This window comes from Neoarius graeffei, chromosome 8 (assembly GCF_027579695.1).
Source record: "Neoarius graeffei isolate fNeoGra1 chromosome 8, fNeoGra1.pri, whole genome shotgun sequence".
In the NCBI taxonomy this organism is placed as follows: domain Eukaryota; kingdom Metazoa; phylum Chordata; class Actinopteri; order Siluriformes; family Ariidae; genus Neoarius; species Neoarius graeffei.
Genome location: NC_083576.1, coordinates 70521255 through 70537228, shown reverse-complemented (window position 1 = coordinate 70537228; position 15974 = coordinate 70521255). Strand labels below are relative to the sequence as shown.

Sequence of the window (15974 nt, the reverse complement as noted above, 5' to 3'; positions counted from 1 at the left end):
CATTCACACACTCAGAACACAATATAAGGATCGGATAAACTTGTAACTATGTGACTGCATTCTGATTGTGACAATGTTTGAATCCAAGGCCATCCTTAAAAAAAAATCCGTTTCCTGTCCACCGGGTGAGCAAAAAAATTTTCAGTAGGGAGGGAGGGATTTTTTTTTTAATGGATGGATAAGAAATCGCAATGCTGTGTTTGCTTTTTCTTTCAGTACTTTATTACAAAAGCAGACACATTTAATAAAATGACAGTTTAATAAACTGAAACTTGTACAAAAACTTTAAGTTAGCATTTTAAATGCTGACTGCAACATTTGCAAAACTTTTACAAAGGTACTTAAAATGTCTGACACACGGACTTTTTGTAGCCGACTACACAATTAAGTCCAGCCGGCTACTTTAATGACTATTATTTTTGTAGCCCACAGGCTCTAAATATTAATTTTCGATTTTAATAAAATTAAATGTTTATCTAACGGACTGACAATAATGTCAAACTGAACCGCACTCATTTAAGTTGTGATTCGCGCTGTTTGTACCGATAATAACCACAAATTCCCCGCCGACTTCGTTGATCAAGGGAGAGTAACTCATCTGCGGCCCCGACATGTGGTGTGTGCGCGCACTCGGCGGAGGCAGTAGTGTGTCGGGGCCGTCGGAGGCGACATCAGAGGGAACAGAAGCAGAGATGACGCTTATTTTGTCTCCGGTAAACCAGTCTTCTCTCGTTCAATTACGTGCTGGCATCAAAAGACACCGTTGGTTGTAAATGAAACCAAACTGAGTTGTTGGAGTGTATTTGCATACACAAATGGAGAAATGTTCGCCGAGTGTTTAATTGTGTAGCCCCACTGCAGACCGTTGTCGTTGTTAATTCATAGCATGCTCAGTTGCGTGAACGTGTCATGCACCGAAAATAAGAGATTTACAAGCCAGGAACGCCTCATGATGCAATACGCAAGAAAAGAAAGATGATTTACTGCCATTTTACTTTGTATTTGAGTAAAGTGAATAAATAAATGGTCTGTGGAAAATACATTTAATCCTGGGAACTGCGTGCACAGGAGTTTATTATTAGTGATGCAGTGCTATGCATTGCAAACTATTGACTCCCAAAGCACAGCAAACTCTTGTTCTTCCGTTTTTCATCTTCTGTACAAATTTAGATTTCGAATAACCCAATAACCATACGTCGCACACAGACAAACAATACATCAAAACGTGCGGCTCGATCAGACTCCCTATGCTATTACTTTGTTCAGCATTCTACGATTTTTTCATGACATAGTCGCGAAAAAAATCACACAATTTCCCATTCATTTTCTATGGAATTCATTGAAAAAAAAAAAACGCACAATGTTTTTCAAACATCCGCTGCTCTGGCATGCTTTCACCTCGAGACATGATTCAAACTTTAAAACGGAGACAAAATTCTCCTGTATGGATCTGGCATTCAACTTTTTTGCTAGGTTCTATACTTTTTGATCAGTCACAGATCAAACACTATGAGCAAATCTGAAGAAATTCAGAATTTATAATGGGTGTCTATGGCGTTACACACCAGTGGCGCTCAGGAGTTTAGAGTGTAGGCAGCTTGAAAAAAAAAAAAAAGCTCTAACTTTCTCATTTAAACTGTGTTTTCAGCCACAATTTTCACTCTACACACAATTTTCTCAAAAGTTGTAGTCACACTTGTCTTGATTCACACAATGTGTCTACCTGAGCGATAGGATTTACAGTTTTTGAATGAGAAGCCTGAAAGTAAGGAGAGGACAGGCGCGCTGCCTCATAGACTCCCATTATAAACCTGGCAGCGCTTTGACTGCAAAATCAGAAATGTCACTTGTTTTTAACTCGCTCTAGTGTCCACATTTTTTACACTAGGGACAAAAAACTTACATCAATGTGTTCATGGGAGCCTTGTAGCGCTCAATGTGCAAGAATTTTGTGAATAGCTCCTTTCGTTTCCATGTAAATCAGCGTTGTTCGAGGAGAGGGAACTCTGAGAAAAAGCGCTCTTTGCTTGTCATATTGTGTCTCTTCCCTGCACCTGAGCACCGTTACCAAGGCGACGAGCTCCACTCAGGGAGCAGAGAGGGGCGGGGCTGCTCTCTCTCTCTCAAACGATAGGACTTACACAACAGATCAGGCACTGAGTGGTTGTCAAGCACGCTTGTGTCTAGCAACCGGTGGATTCGGAGCCTGCGCGGTATAATTGTGAGCATCAAAAACGATTAAACTTTTTCCCCATCCAAAGTGTACCACATTTTAACGATATGACTGAGTAAAATCTCCATAAATTTAAGATTGAAAATTTAAGACCACAGGGTTTGAAATTTAAGACTTAAGACTTTTTAATGGCCTTATTTTAGGAAAATTAAATTTAAGACTTTTTAAGGACCCGCGGCCACCCTGCACTCTGCAGACTGACTCGGCTTTTACTGATTGATTGATTGATTTATTAAAAGTCTAAATTTTTCTGCAAACCCTGACCTTGAATTATTCTTGCTTGGGAGAGTTTATTGTCCCACATCTATGAAGATTCGACTCCACTGTAAAAAAAAAAAAAAAAAAAAAGTGACTTGCTGAAAAAAATGTTGCACTTTTATCATTGGGTTTTATGCCAATTAATTTGTAATTATATATGGGTCCATCTCAGAAACTGGTCTCTCATTTGGGACATTATGGTCAAAAAATAAATTTTCTAATTTTACTTTTTTTTTTTTGCATTTACCCAACAATCAATGTTTAAGAAGAATAAAGATAGCATCTTGCTTTATCTGGCCTCCACTGTGGAAATTTTTTTTGATTACAATTCAAATGCTTTTGTAAAATTGATTTTCATATAAAATAACTACATCATGAAGAATTAAAGCCCCTCCTTCACAGATGAGTGAAAATATTGAATAAATTTCTTCTTTTTGATTGCTTGGATTAAAAATGCAAAGTTATGATGACTGAATTGATTATTCACTTAAATATGAATAATATGATACATTTTGGGTATTTGATATGGCGAAATAGGACACAATGGAAAAATCAAGAACACACCGGAAAGATGAGAATAACAGCGGTGGTAAAAGAACAGTGACTGTACCAGCTGAAGGTCGCGCGGGTCTCTGCTGCGGCGCGCGAGCAACGGGACATCACTACTGCACCGGACGGAGCGCGAGGCAGAGGCGGGGCAAAATGACTGGCCGTAGAGTCTATCAAAAGTTCAATCTAAATTGACCATGGTTGCAAAATATTGGCCAAAAATACACAAACACTACGAAATATGAACGTAAGATGAAAAAGAAACATTCTATTGCCTTATACTGCAAGACTAAAACAAAACTGCCAAAACTCACCTTTTCAGCGATAACGTCCGAACAGATCACTCGCGTAACAGAAAGACCGCAAATGGAAGCACGATCAACTTCTAACTGTTGGAGTGGAAAATTCCATTCTACACATGCAAATTGTTAATGTGTGTCCTTCCCTGCACACAAATAACACGCTACGGTAAAAAATAGACCACAACTCATTTTATAGCTCAGAAATTCATACAAGACCAGCTACCATCGTAACATTCTGTAAGAAACATATTCTATACCTAACTTTCAGCTTTCGTTTTAAAAAAACAAAAATCGCAGATTTATAATTAATCTTTATATGGCGTAGTGATTTTAAGTTACTACTTTTGGTGAGGTAGTGACCTTGACCCTGAGGCTTTCCGTTTAGATCAAAACACACGATCGTATTGGTTCTGGGTCTGCGGAAAATAGAGTTACAACGGTGATCAAATATTTTGCATGATGTTTTATTACGGTTATGATTATTCTGTGAGCGCGCCAATCCTTAGGTGTATAAAGTTACAACTTAAAATTAGGGCTGTCTAAGTTAACGCGATAACGCATTAATGCGATCTCAATTTATCGTGATTAAAAAAAAAAAATAGTGCCGTTAACGCAAATTCTTATTTGGCCCTGCGAGTCACCCGTAGTTCCTGTTGAGGCTTGTCGCGCGCTGCTTCAATAAGAGTAAGTGATGGAGAAAGGTCTGTTAAACGGGAAGTTTCATTTTAAAAGTAGAGTGTGATTGAGTTGGCTTTGATATGCACTTTGCAGTTCTAAAATACTTTTGTAAAGTGAGATTTCAGTATGCTGTAGCACTGCGATATGATACTAAATGTCTTTATTGAAGTCCAACTGGAATTTCTTTTTGTTTGCACAGTACTGTGAAGTCCTATAGGCTGTGACTGAATACAACTCCAGCACAATTGAAGTTTTATTTCATTTTTATTTTCTTTTGTCACACATGTCTGAACTGAGACACAGTAGTATGTGACTACATGTTTTATATTTGAGACTACAGCTCCCTAATCCATCACAAAATCCAATTTGGTGTTTTGTATGTTCAGTACTGCCTAGTATGCGAGTGAATAAACTCCCTTACCATTTTCTCTTGTCCCAGCAGTTTTTAACAAGTACTTTTAGCATAAGGCAGCACGGTGGTGTAGTGGTTAGCACTGTCGCCTCACAGCAAGAAGGTCCGGGTTCGAGCCCCGTGGCCGGCGAGGGCCTTTCTGTGCAGTTTGCATGTTCTCCCCGTGTCCGCGTGGGTTTCCTCCGGGTGCTCTGGTTTCCCCCACAGTCCAAAGACATGCAGGTTAGGTTAACTGGTGACTCTAAATTGACCGTAGGTGTGAATGGTTGTCTGTGTCTATGTGTCAGCCCTGTGATGACCTGGCGACTTGTCCAGGGTGTACCCCGCCTTTCGCCCGTAGTCAGCTGGGATAGGACCCGGCTTGCCTGCGACCCCGTAGAACAGGATAAAGCAGCTAGAGATAATGAGATGAGACTTTTAGCATAAAATGTGTTCACCATTTTAATTGTAACATTTCACTTCTCATATCATCTCTAGCCGCTTTATCCTTCTACAAGGTCGCAGGCAAGCTGGATCCTATCCCAGCGGGGTACACCCTGGACAAGTCGCCAGGTCATCACAGGGCTGACACAGACACAGACAACCATTCACACTCACATTCACACCTACGGTCAATTTAGAGTCACCAGTTAACCTAACCTGCATGTCTTTGGACTGTGGGGGAAACCGGAGCACCCGGAGGAAACCCACGCGGACACGGGGAGAACATGCAAACTCCACACAGAAAGGCCCTCGCCGGCCACGGGGCTTGAACCCGGACTTTCTTGCTGTGAGGCGACAGCGCTAACCACTACACCACTGTGCCGCCCCACATTTCACTTTAAAAGCCTTATTCATTTACATAGATTTAAAAAAAATGCGATTAATCGCGATTAACTATATGAAATTCTGAGATTAATCGCGATTAAATTTAATCGTTTGACAGCCCTACTTAAAATACAATTAGTGATAACTGTAGACTTTCCAGTGGACTACAACCTTTTTAAGGGAATGCGATGTAGTCGACCATTTATCATGTCCTAGATCAAGCCGCCATTTTTACACAAATTTGCAGAATTTTTGCCAAATTCTGAATATATTCACATAAAAAATTTAGTTTTATCTGTATTATTTCTTTCATCATTTTATTTCAAATTAAAACCATCATCACCATTCAAAACCATATAGTTTATTGACTGTGAGTATATTTAGTGGGAACCCTCACAGTACCCAGTTTCTGAGACAGACCCATACACTACCGTTCAAAAGTTTGGGGTCACCCAGACAATTTTGTGTTTTCCACAAAAAGTCACACTTTTATTTACCACCATAAGTTGTAAAATGAATAAAAAAATATAGTCAAGTCATTTTTCTGGCCATTTTGAGCATTTAATCGACCCCACAAATGTGATGCTTCAGAAACTCAATCTGCTCAAAGGAAGGTCAGTTTTATAGCTTCTCTAAAGAGCTCAACTGTTTTCAGCTGTGCTAACATGATTGTACAAGGGTTTTCTAATCATCCATTAGCCTTCTGAGGCAATGAGCAAACACATTGTACCATTAGAACACTGGAGTGAGAGTTGCTGGAAATGGGCCTCTATACACCTATGGAGATATTGCACCAAAAACCAGACATTTGCAGCTAGAATAGTCATTTACCACATTAGCAATGTATAGAGTGGATTTCTGATTAGTTTAAAGTGATCTTCATTGAAAAGAACAGTGCTGTTCTTTCAAAAATAACGACATTTCAAAGTGACCCCAAACTTTTGAACGGTAGTGTATATGTTTGTTCTATTACACTGTTAATAAAGTTATATTCTTTATACCAAATAATTTAAAAAAATGCCCTTATAGCCCTTATTTAAGTGTAACTGTAAGTATAACTGTAGTTTAAGGTCAGAAAAAGCACAGACACTAGAGAGGAAAGGTCAGGGGTCACTGATTAAATGTCAAGGACCAGCTATAGCTTTCCACAGCAACCTGACCCATTTCTGCAGCTGTGCAATAAATACTCTTAAAATTAAAAGATACACTTGCTTACAGAGAAAAAGGAAATAAAATGAGGAAATGTTAACGTTAAAGTTCCTGTTTACCAAACAGCTGCAGTGATTGCACCTCAAACTGCACATCTGTAGCGTCCAAAAGCCAAAATGCTAACAACATACGAACTACATCGCTTATAATATCAAGCAAAATAATTAGCCTCTATTTTTTTTTAACTAAAACGTCATGTATGAAAATGTTGTCGTTGCAGAAACTGCTATAAAATGGTCCGTTACTCACCACAGGCCAGCCCCAGCATTTACACAGACAAGCCACTATATACGGCTTATACTAGAACCTCTGGGAACATACTCGGGCTTAATCCCAAATCTCCCAAAATGATTCATATAGTACACTACATAGGGTGCAAACACCAATTATTAGCTAGTGCGCTAACATAGAAAGTAGAGCGTTATTTAAGACCCGCCCTTACTTTATATTCCAGCCAATGAGAAGGCTGCTTGCATCACAGAGAGGCCGGTTAAGACACTACGGTGGCCGAAAAGAGAAAAAAGGAAGGCGCAAAAAAAAAAAAAAAACCCCACCACATCCACAATAGTTAAAGATGTACTGACTTTCACGTTTTTCAGGTTTCATCTCATCTCATTATCTCAAGCCACTTTATCCTGTTCTACAGGGTCGCAGGCAAGCTGGAGCCTATCCCAGCTGACTACGGGCGAAAAGCGGGGTACACCCTGGACAAGTCGCCAGGTCATCACAGGGCTGACACATAGACACAGACAACCATTCACACTCACATTCACACCTACAGTCAATTTAGAGTCACCAGTTAACCTAACCTGCATGTCTTTGGACTGTGGGGGAAACCGGAGCACCCGGAGGAAACCCACGTGGACACGGGGAGAACATGCAAACTCCACACAGAAAGGCCCTCGCCGGCCACTGGGCTTGAACCCAGGACCTTCTTGATGTGAGGCGACAGCGCTAACCACTACACCACTGTGCTGCCCCCAGGTTTAGGTCATAAAAATAATTTTTCCTGACAACTAATTATTTTTGTTTAGAGGACCAAAAGCTTAGCCTGGGCCTGCCCATTCTAAGCGTGACACAACACGAGGGCCTGTTGCGAGCTTAGTCTGGCCAGGCAAGCTATCTACAGCTCTTCCAAGCTCCCGAAAAATCGGGAGCCAATCAACTTTGAGCATCTCCAATGAATTTCAGGTGAGAAGCTTGGTCATTCCGGAGAGACTCTGAGTAGAACCACTGCTCCTCCACATCGAAAGGAGTCAGTTGAGGTGGTTCGGGCACCTTGTTAGGATGCCCCCTGGATGCCTCCCAAGGGAGGTTTTCTGGGCATGCCCCACCAGGAGGAGACCTTAGGGCAAACCCAGGACATGCTGGAGAGATTACATCTCTCGGCTGGCCTGGGAATGCCTCGGTATTCCTCTGGAAGAGCTGGTGGAGGTGGCCGGGGAGAGGAAAGTCTGGGCTGCTCTGCTTAGGCTGCTACCTCCATGACCCGGATCCAGATAAGCGGTAGAAGATGGATGGATGGATGAATTTAGGGCCACGTGGCCCTAAATTCTCTGCTATTATTTCTTGCTTCACCGTGACGCAATACAAGAGACTACGTCATGCATCACATGCTGGGCTTTCCCCGTTTGCACAAGGCATTGTGGGATACAATTTTGAAACAGGACAGAAAAATGAAGGATGTCAGTGTGCGAATGAAACGTGAACGACCGTAATGAAAAGCGAGAAGAAAAGACGTTATGTTGCGAAAGAAAGGAAATGCAGGACCAAACTAATAAATATCGGTGGTCAGCGAGCACCTCGGTCTGATCAGGTGTTTGTTTAGTGATAGAATGATATAACTTTCAGTGCATGGTCAAGGTAAACCTGTAGATGGCCGTAATGCAACACTGGATGCCAGCTGCTGTAAAACCCAAGAGAAGAAGAAGAAGAAGAAGATGATGACGCCAAAAGGTAAACCTGCGCATGCGCACATGGACTTCTTCTGTCTGCTTGACTGCGCAAAGTGAGCGATTTCATGCACATTATTTGCTCAGGAATCCCCTCAAATTAAATAACTTCCCAGCCACAGAATGGCCTGGGGTTTTTTAGATATCACAGAAATAAATGTATATCACAATGACCAAATTTCACCGATTTTATGAAATCGAAAGGCCGTCTACTTTTAAATAGATGAGAAGCCAAAAATGGAGATGGACAACGCTATTGATTTACTTTTCGACATCAAGTAATATTAAGACCAGGATCCTCTACCAAAAACAAAAATGATAGTTTTAAATCTTACAAAACCTAGTAATAACATTACATGGCATTTAGCAGACGCTCTTATCCAGAGCGACATACAAGAAGTGCAAAAATCAGGTACACAAAGTGCTGAACTTCTAGAGAAGGTTTTAGTGCCAACTGAACAAGTGATAGAATAACATTTAGTGTAATATTCGGTTGAAGTACCAACACTCAGCAAACAGCCAAGGAAACAAACCAACCATACAAATGAACTGACAAAGTACAACTAAATAGAGAAAAATAAAACTCAAATGGCTAATCCCAGGCTAGACAGTAGACAGCCTGGGTTGGTCTAGACCGATACGCAGTTACACAGTGAGCAGAGAAGCAGGGGAGAGGTGCAGCCTGAAGAGGTGAGTCTTCAGTCTGTGCTTGAAGGTGGTCAGGAAGTCGGCAGTTCTGACCTCAATGGGAAGGTCATTCCACCAATGGGGAACCAGGACAGACAGCAGTCTTGAGCAGGCTGTGCAGGAACGAAGAGGAGGAGGGGCCAGGCGACCAGTAGTAGTGGAGCATAGGGATCTGGCTGGTGTATAGGGGCAGATCAGACTCCATACCATCTAATATCTAGTCATATTAAACCTAGAAAGACAGTTTCATGTCTTCTTGGAAAAGGTTTTGCTGAAAGTTTTAAGTCTTCTTGCATGTGTGATGCAATTTTGAGGACCAGTTTGTATTCACACTTAAATAAATATAAAAATCAATCAATCAATTCTCTATACCGCTTATCCATTACTAGTCACAGGTGAGCCAGAGCCACGGTGGTGTAGTGGTTAGTGCTGTCGCCTCACAGCAAGAAGGTCCGGGTTCGAGCCCCATGGCCGGCGAGGGCCTTTCTGTGCGGAGTTTGCATGTTGTCCACATGGGTTTCTTCCGGGTGCTCCGGTTTCCCCCACAGTCCAAAGACATGCAGGTTAGGTGAACTGGTGACTCTAAATTGACCGTAGGTGTGAATGGTTGTCTGTGTCTATGTGTCAGCCCTGTGATGACCTGGCAACTTGTCCAGGGTGTAGCCCGCCTTTCGCCCGTAGTCAGCTGGGATAGGCTCCAGCTTGCCTGTGACCCTGTAGAACAGGATAAAGCGGCTAGAGATAATGAGATGAGATGAGGTGAGCCAGAGCCAATCCCAGCTGACAGTGCATGAGAAGCGGGGTACAACCTGAACAGGTAGCCAATCTATCGCAGGGCTTACACAGAGAGACAGATAACCTTTCACACGCATGTCCACAACTATGGGCAATTTCGAGTATCCAGTTGACCTAATCTGCATGGCAGTTACAGGGCTGTTAAAATCCAGTCCAATCATTTCATTTGGTCTGACATAATTGCTAAAGCTAACGAGCTAGTCGACAGCTGTGAGTACTCTTTGTTTACATTCATTATGATAATGTTAGGTGGGGCTTTTTTTTAACATGTGAATGAGACATGAGGTATTTGGATATGACAATGATGTGCTACGCTCTTCTCCCAACGCTGTCTCTCTTGTGGACTTGCCCTACATCGGTAATCAGGCAATGTGTGTTCATGTGTTTTGGTGGAGTGGCTTTGGAGGGAGGGCTGAAGTGAGGAGGTGGGATTTTTTTTGGTGGATACTTTCAAAATCTAGCCTACTCTTGCTGGTTTACCTACCCTGCCTTTAAATTAATGTGAGCTGGATATGATTCATTAAGTCTGTATTAATTACACACATGTACAGTAGTAATGTCATTTCCCCCCCCCACACACACACACTTTCTCCTACTAGAGATGTGATCAGGTTAGAACTGAGTTGGCAAATAAGGTTGTCAGGTGTCTGTAAAAAGAAAACTGGGTCACAGAAAACCAGTCCAGTCCTGAAATCAAATTCTAACCATACCAATACACTTTAAAATCATAAGACGGTTTTAATCAAGCAGCATTAAAATCTTACGGTTTTTCTCAACATCAAAATCATACTTATGGCAATAAGAAGAATACATGGGAATGAGGAGAAAAAAAATCATCAACACACAGCAAGCAAACACAGTACAAATGTCTACATTTGGCGACACGGTGGTGCAGTTGGTTAGCACTGTCACCTCACAGCAAGAAGGTTCTGGGTTCGAGCCCAGCGGCTGGCGGGAGCCTTTCTGTGTGGAGTTTGCATGTTCTCCCTGTGTCTGTTCGGGTTTCCTCCAGGTTCTCTGGTTTCCCCCACAGTCCAAAGACATGCAGTTAGGTTAACATGGGGTGGCCTTGGGCTGAAGTGCCCTTGAGCAAGGTACTTAACCCCTGACTGCTCCCTGGGTGCTGTAGTGTGGCTGCCCACTACTCTGGGTGTGTGTGCGTGTGTTCACTGCTTCAGATGGGTTAAATGCAGAGGATGAAACTCACTGTGCTTGAAGTGTGCATGTGACAAATAAAGGTTTCTTCTTCTTATATTCAAGTTCTATATATTTACTCTAGTTACCATAACTTATTTCTACTAATACATGTCACCTGTTACTTCACTACATTGTAACCATAACCGAGTCCCACATACATGCAACAAACTCTGCATTTACTGTCTGCATGCAATTTTTAAAAATAATTAATTGAATGTATGGAAAACATCCAACCACGTACCTTACCAATCCTTCCTGATTTCTTTAGCTTTTGCTCTGTACATCGCATGACTTGATGAATATTAACACCTATCTCTTGTGTTCAGCTTGTATCATGTTGGTCTTGTTTTGTAAAGTCCTGCCTTATGACTCATGTACATGTATAAAACCCTACTGTCACCGTCAGTGCACTTCTCAACAATGTTAGTGTGTTCAGTTGCAGTTCCTTGTCTTTCTAGTTTTCCAAGTCTAGTTCTAATTTATGTAGTTAACTCAACCCTATCGAAAATATGTGGACTATGCTTAAAAGTTGGGTCCATGCCAGGAAACAGACAAATTTAATTCAACTCTACCAGAATTCCAGAAAGCAACAATTCTGCCAGAAACTTGTTGATGGATATGAAACATCTCATCTCATCTCATTATCTCTAGCCGCTTTATCCTGTTCTACAGGGTCGCAGGCAAACTGGAGCCTATCCCAGCTGACTACGGGCGAAAGGCGGGGTACACCCTGGACAAGTCGCCAGGTCATCACAGGGCTGACACATAGACACAGACAACCATTCACACTCACATTCACACCTACGGTCAATTTAGAGTCACCAGTTAACCTAACCTGCATGTCTTTGGACTGTGGGGGAAACCGGAGCACCCGGAGGAAACCCACGCGGACACGGGGAGAACATGCAAACTCCGCACAGAAAGGCCCTCGCCGGCCACGGGGCTCGAACCCGGACCTTCTTGCTGTGAGGCGACAGCGCTAACCACTACACCACCGTGCCGCCCGGATATGAAACATGTCTAGTAAAAGTTAAACTTGCTAAGGCACATTTACCCAAATATTAGGTGTGCTGTATGTATAATTTTGACCCACCACTTTTTTTTTATTAAAGATGTATGCTGTACGTTATTATGTCATACAGTTCAAGAAATAACTGAAAACCTAATATTGCCATTCATGTCCATAATATACAACCCCAATTCCAAAAAAGTTGGGATGCTGTGTAAACTGTAAATAAAAACAGAATGTTCAGATTTGCAAATCATCGAAACCCTACATTTCATTGAAAATAGTACAAAGACAACATATTAAATGTTGAAACTGAGAAATTTTAGTGTTTTTTGAAAAATATATGCTTATTTTGAATTTGATGTCAGCGCCACGTTTCAAAAAAGTTGGGACAGGGGCATGTTTACCACTGTGTTGCATCACCTCTACTTTTAACAACACTCTGTAAACATCTGGGAACTGAGGATACCAATCGCTGTAGATTTGGAAGAGAAATGTTGTCCCATTCTTGCCTGATATACAATCTCAGTTGCTCAACAGTTCAGGGTCTCCTTTGTCATATTTTGCGCTTCATAATGTACCAAATGTTTTAAATGTGAGATAGGTCTGGACTGCAGGCAGGCCAGTTTAGCACCCAGACTCTTTTACTCTGGAGCCATGCAGTTTTAATATGCGCAGAAAGCAGTTTGGTATTGTCTTGCTGAAAGAAGGAAGGCCTTCCCTGAAAAAGATTTTGTCTGGATGGCAGCATATTGCTCCAAAATGTGTATATATCATTCATCATAAATGATGCCTTCCCAGATGTACAAGCTACCCATGTCATGTGCACTAATGCACCCTCATACCATCACAGATGCTGATTATTGAACTGTGCACTGATAACAAGCCGGATGGTCCCTCTCCTCTTTAGCCTGGAGGACGTGGTGTCCATGATTTCTAAAAATAATTTCTACTTTTGATTCTTCAGACCTCGGGACAGTTTTCCACTTTGCCTCAGTCCATTGTAAAAGAGCTCGGGCCCAGAGAAGGCAGTGTTTCTGAATATTGTTTATATCTGGTTTTAACTTGCATTTGTGGACGCAGTAATGAACTGTTTTCACAGATGATGGTTTTCTGAAGTGTTCCTGAGCCCATACAGTGATTTCCACTACAGACACGTGTCTGCTTTTAATGCAGTGTCACCTGAAAGCCTGAAGATCACAGGCATCCGATGTTAGCCTTGTCTCTTGCATACAGAGATTCCTCCAGATTCTCTGAATATTTTAATGATATTATGTACCATAGATGATGTGATCCACAAATTCTTTGCAATTTTACATTGAGGAACGTTATTCTTAAATTGTTGCACTGTTTGCCCACGCAGTCTTTCACAGAGCAGTGAACCCCTCCCCATCTTTACTTCTGAGAGACTCCGCCTCTCTGGGATGCTCTTTTTATACCCAGTCATGTTACTGACCTGTTGCCAATTAACCAAATTAGGTGGGTTTTTTTAGCATTACACAACTTTTTCAGTCTGTTGTTGCCCCGTCCCAACTTTTCTGAAACGTGTTGCTGGCATCAAATTCAAAATGAGAATATATTTAAAAACAAAAACAATAACATTTCTCAGTTTCAACATTTGATATATTGTCTTTTTACTAGTTTCAATTAAATATAGGGTTTCCATGATTTGCAAATCTTCACATTCTGCTTTTATGTATGCTTCACACAGTGTCTCAACTTTTTTGGAAGTAGTGTGTGTGTGTGTGTGTGTGTGTGTGTGTGTGTGTGTGTGTGTGTGTGTGTGTGTGTACATGTACTAAATGCGTGTTACATCAAAAATATTGAATGATACCAACCTTTAAGTATAAATGCCATGATTGTGAATTTTTTGGCTTTTGTTTCTTCTGAAATAAAAAGGACAGTAAGTAAACATAGAAATGGTGCACAACATATCAAAATGATGCTAAATGAGCTTTTTTCCCCCGCATAGGATTATATACGTGACCAAAATGATTGCACTTTTGTTTGTAAAAAGTATCCAGAGAATGGGTGTTTTTTTTCCTTCGTTTTTACTTGTAACACTTACTCACTCCTCTGAAGCCATTTGACATGAACAGCATAGAAAAAGCATACAAATGAAATGATGTGTATATATGTTTATTCTATCCACATTCACTGGATATGAGCAATCGTGTGCTCTGATTGGCTACTCTACTACGAGGCTATCAGCTCATATACCGTGAGTAGCAAAAAACAAAATGGTGAACTGTGTTGCTGAACCAACCGAGGACGAAATAAAAACTCTACTCGAAAACAAAAACCCCCGAAAATACAAAAAAGCAACAAAATATGGAATAAAAGTATTTGATGATAAGAATGTCTTTTTAAAAAATTTTCGAGAATTATTATTATCGCTTTTTTCACAAATTGCTACTGTCATTTTGCCAGTTTGTTTACATCCTAAGAGAAAATGATTTTATCGGACGTTTTATATGAAGTTTTTATTTATCGAATTTGCAAAAAATAAAAATAAAAATGCTCTGTTTCTCAAAATCCAGTGAATGTGGATAGAATAAAATAGTTATTCCACTCAATGTTGTCGTCCATGGCTTACAGCCAACTCGGTGCTACACGCCTCATCAGCTATCAGCTCATGTACAACTCATCTCATCTCATTATCTCTAGCTGCTTTATCCTGTTCTACAGGGTCGCAGGCAAGCTGGAGCCTATCCCAGCTGACTACGGGCGAAAGGCAGGGTACACCCTGGACAAGTCGCCAGGTCATCACAGGGTTGACACATAGACACAGACAACCATTCACACCTACAGTCAATTTAGAGTCACCAGTTAGCCTAACCTGCATGTCTTTGGACTGTGGGGGAAACCGGAGCACCCGGAGGAAACCCACACGGACACGGGGAGAACATGCAAACTCCGCACAGAAAGGCCCTCGCCGGCCACGGGGCTCGAACCCGGACCTTCTTGCTGTGAGGCGACAGCTCTAACCACTACACCACCATGCCGACCATCATGTACAACTCGATTTCGTCAAATAACTGTTAAATATTATATATATAATATTTAAACAGAATAACAAAACAGAATAATCATTTGGATATACTCACCCAGTCTCAGACATATCTACCTCTTTGGGGGTTTTTTATACCATGAACAGATAAAACAGTTACTTTTATTTCCATTTTAAATTTTTATTAATTATTTTTGTTTCATCTTGTAACTCTTAAACCAAAGTACACCAAGTTACATCCTGTTACTGTTTAATCAAATCATATGCGTGCAATTGTGCCCTATGACAACACAAGAGTTGTATGCATGTGTGTACTGTATGTACAATAGGCATAATGTAGAGAACAATATTCATTAACCAGAGAGCAAACTGTGCCATTTGCAACAGCTCAAACCGCAGACTCTTCGCCCTGCTGCAGTTAAAACTTGTCTGGGACATGCAGATAAATTCATACTTATCTTCCAGAGAACATATGTATGACTTCAGAGTGGTGAACAAAGAAAGGCGGCATATTTAAAGAAGCAGAAGCCCTTGTGAGTGTGTCACTAAAATAGCCTTGGTACCTACTGTTCCAGCTCAGAAATTCTTCAGCACCTTGTCTGTGAATGTCCTGCCCTGTGAATAATGACCTCGACATCAGTTCACTGGAGGAAAGGTGAGCAAAGTGGCTCAACTGAACTGGGTTTCCCAAAAGCCTCTTAACGCTAAGAGCGTCTTAACTAGGAGGGAGAGTGTTCATTGTGATACTCGCTCTACCATTTAACGATAATCTTTGTGCTACGATGCTTTTGGGAAACCCACCCCTGATCAGAACAAAGACGCTCACACAGGGACGATTGTGGATATTAAAGAGTAAATAAATATTAGAGACAACTG

The 15974-nt window shown here is 41.3% G+C and overlaps 1 protein-coding gene across 3 annotated transcripts in view; it reads right to left on the bottom strand.

Annotated features, from left to right (window-relative positions):
- Positions 1 to 11837, bottom strand: part of bpgm (2,3-bisphosphoglycerate mutase) — a 36591-nt gene extending 24754 nt beyond the window's left edge. For 2 of the 3 annotated variants that reach the window (XM_060928159.1, XM_060928155.1), the window contains exon 1: positions 6698 to 6784. The gene's annotated coding sequence lies outside the window, so the exon portion shown is untranslated. Of the gene's footprint in view, positions 1 to 6697; positions 6785 to 11320 lie in introns of those variants that run through there. The other variant, XM_060928156.1, reaches the window with a different exon arrangement.
- Between the last annotated feature and the right edge of the window lie 4137 nt (positions 11838 to 15974).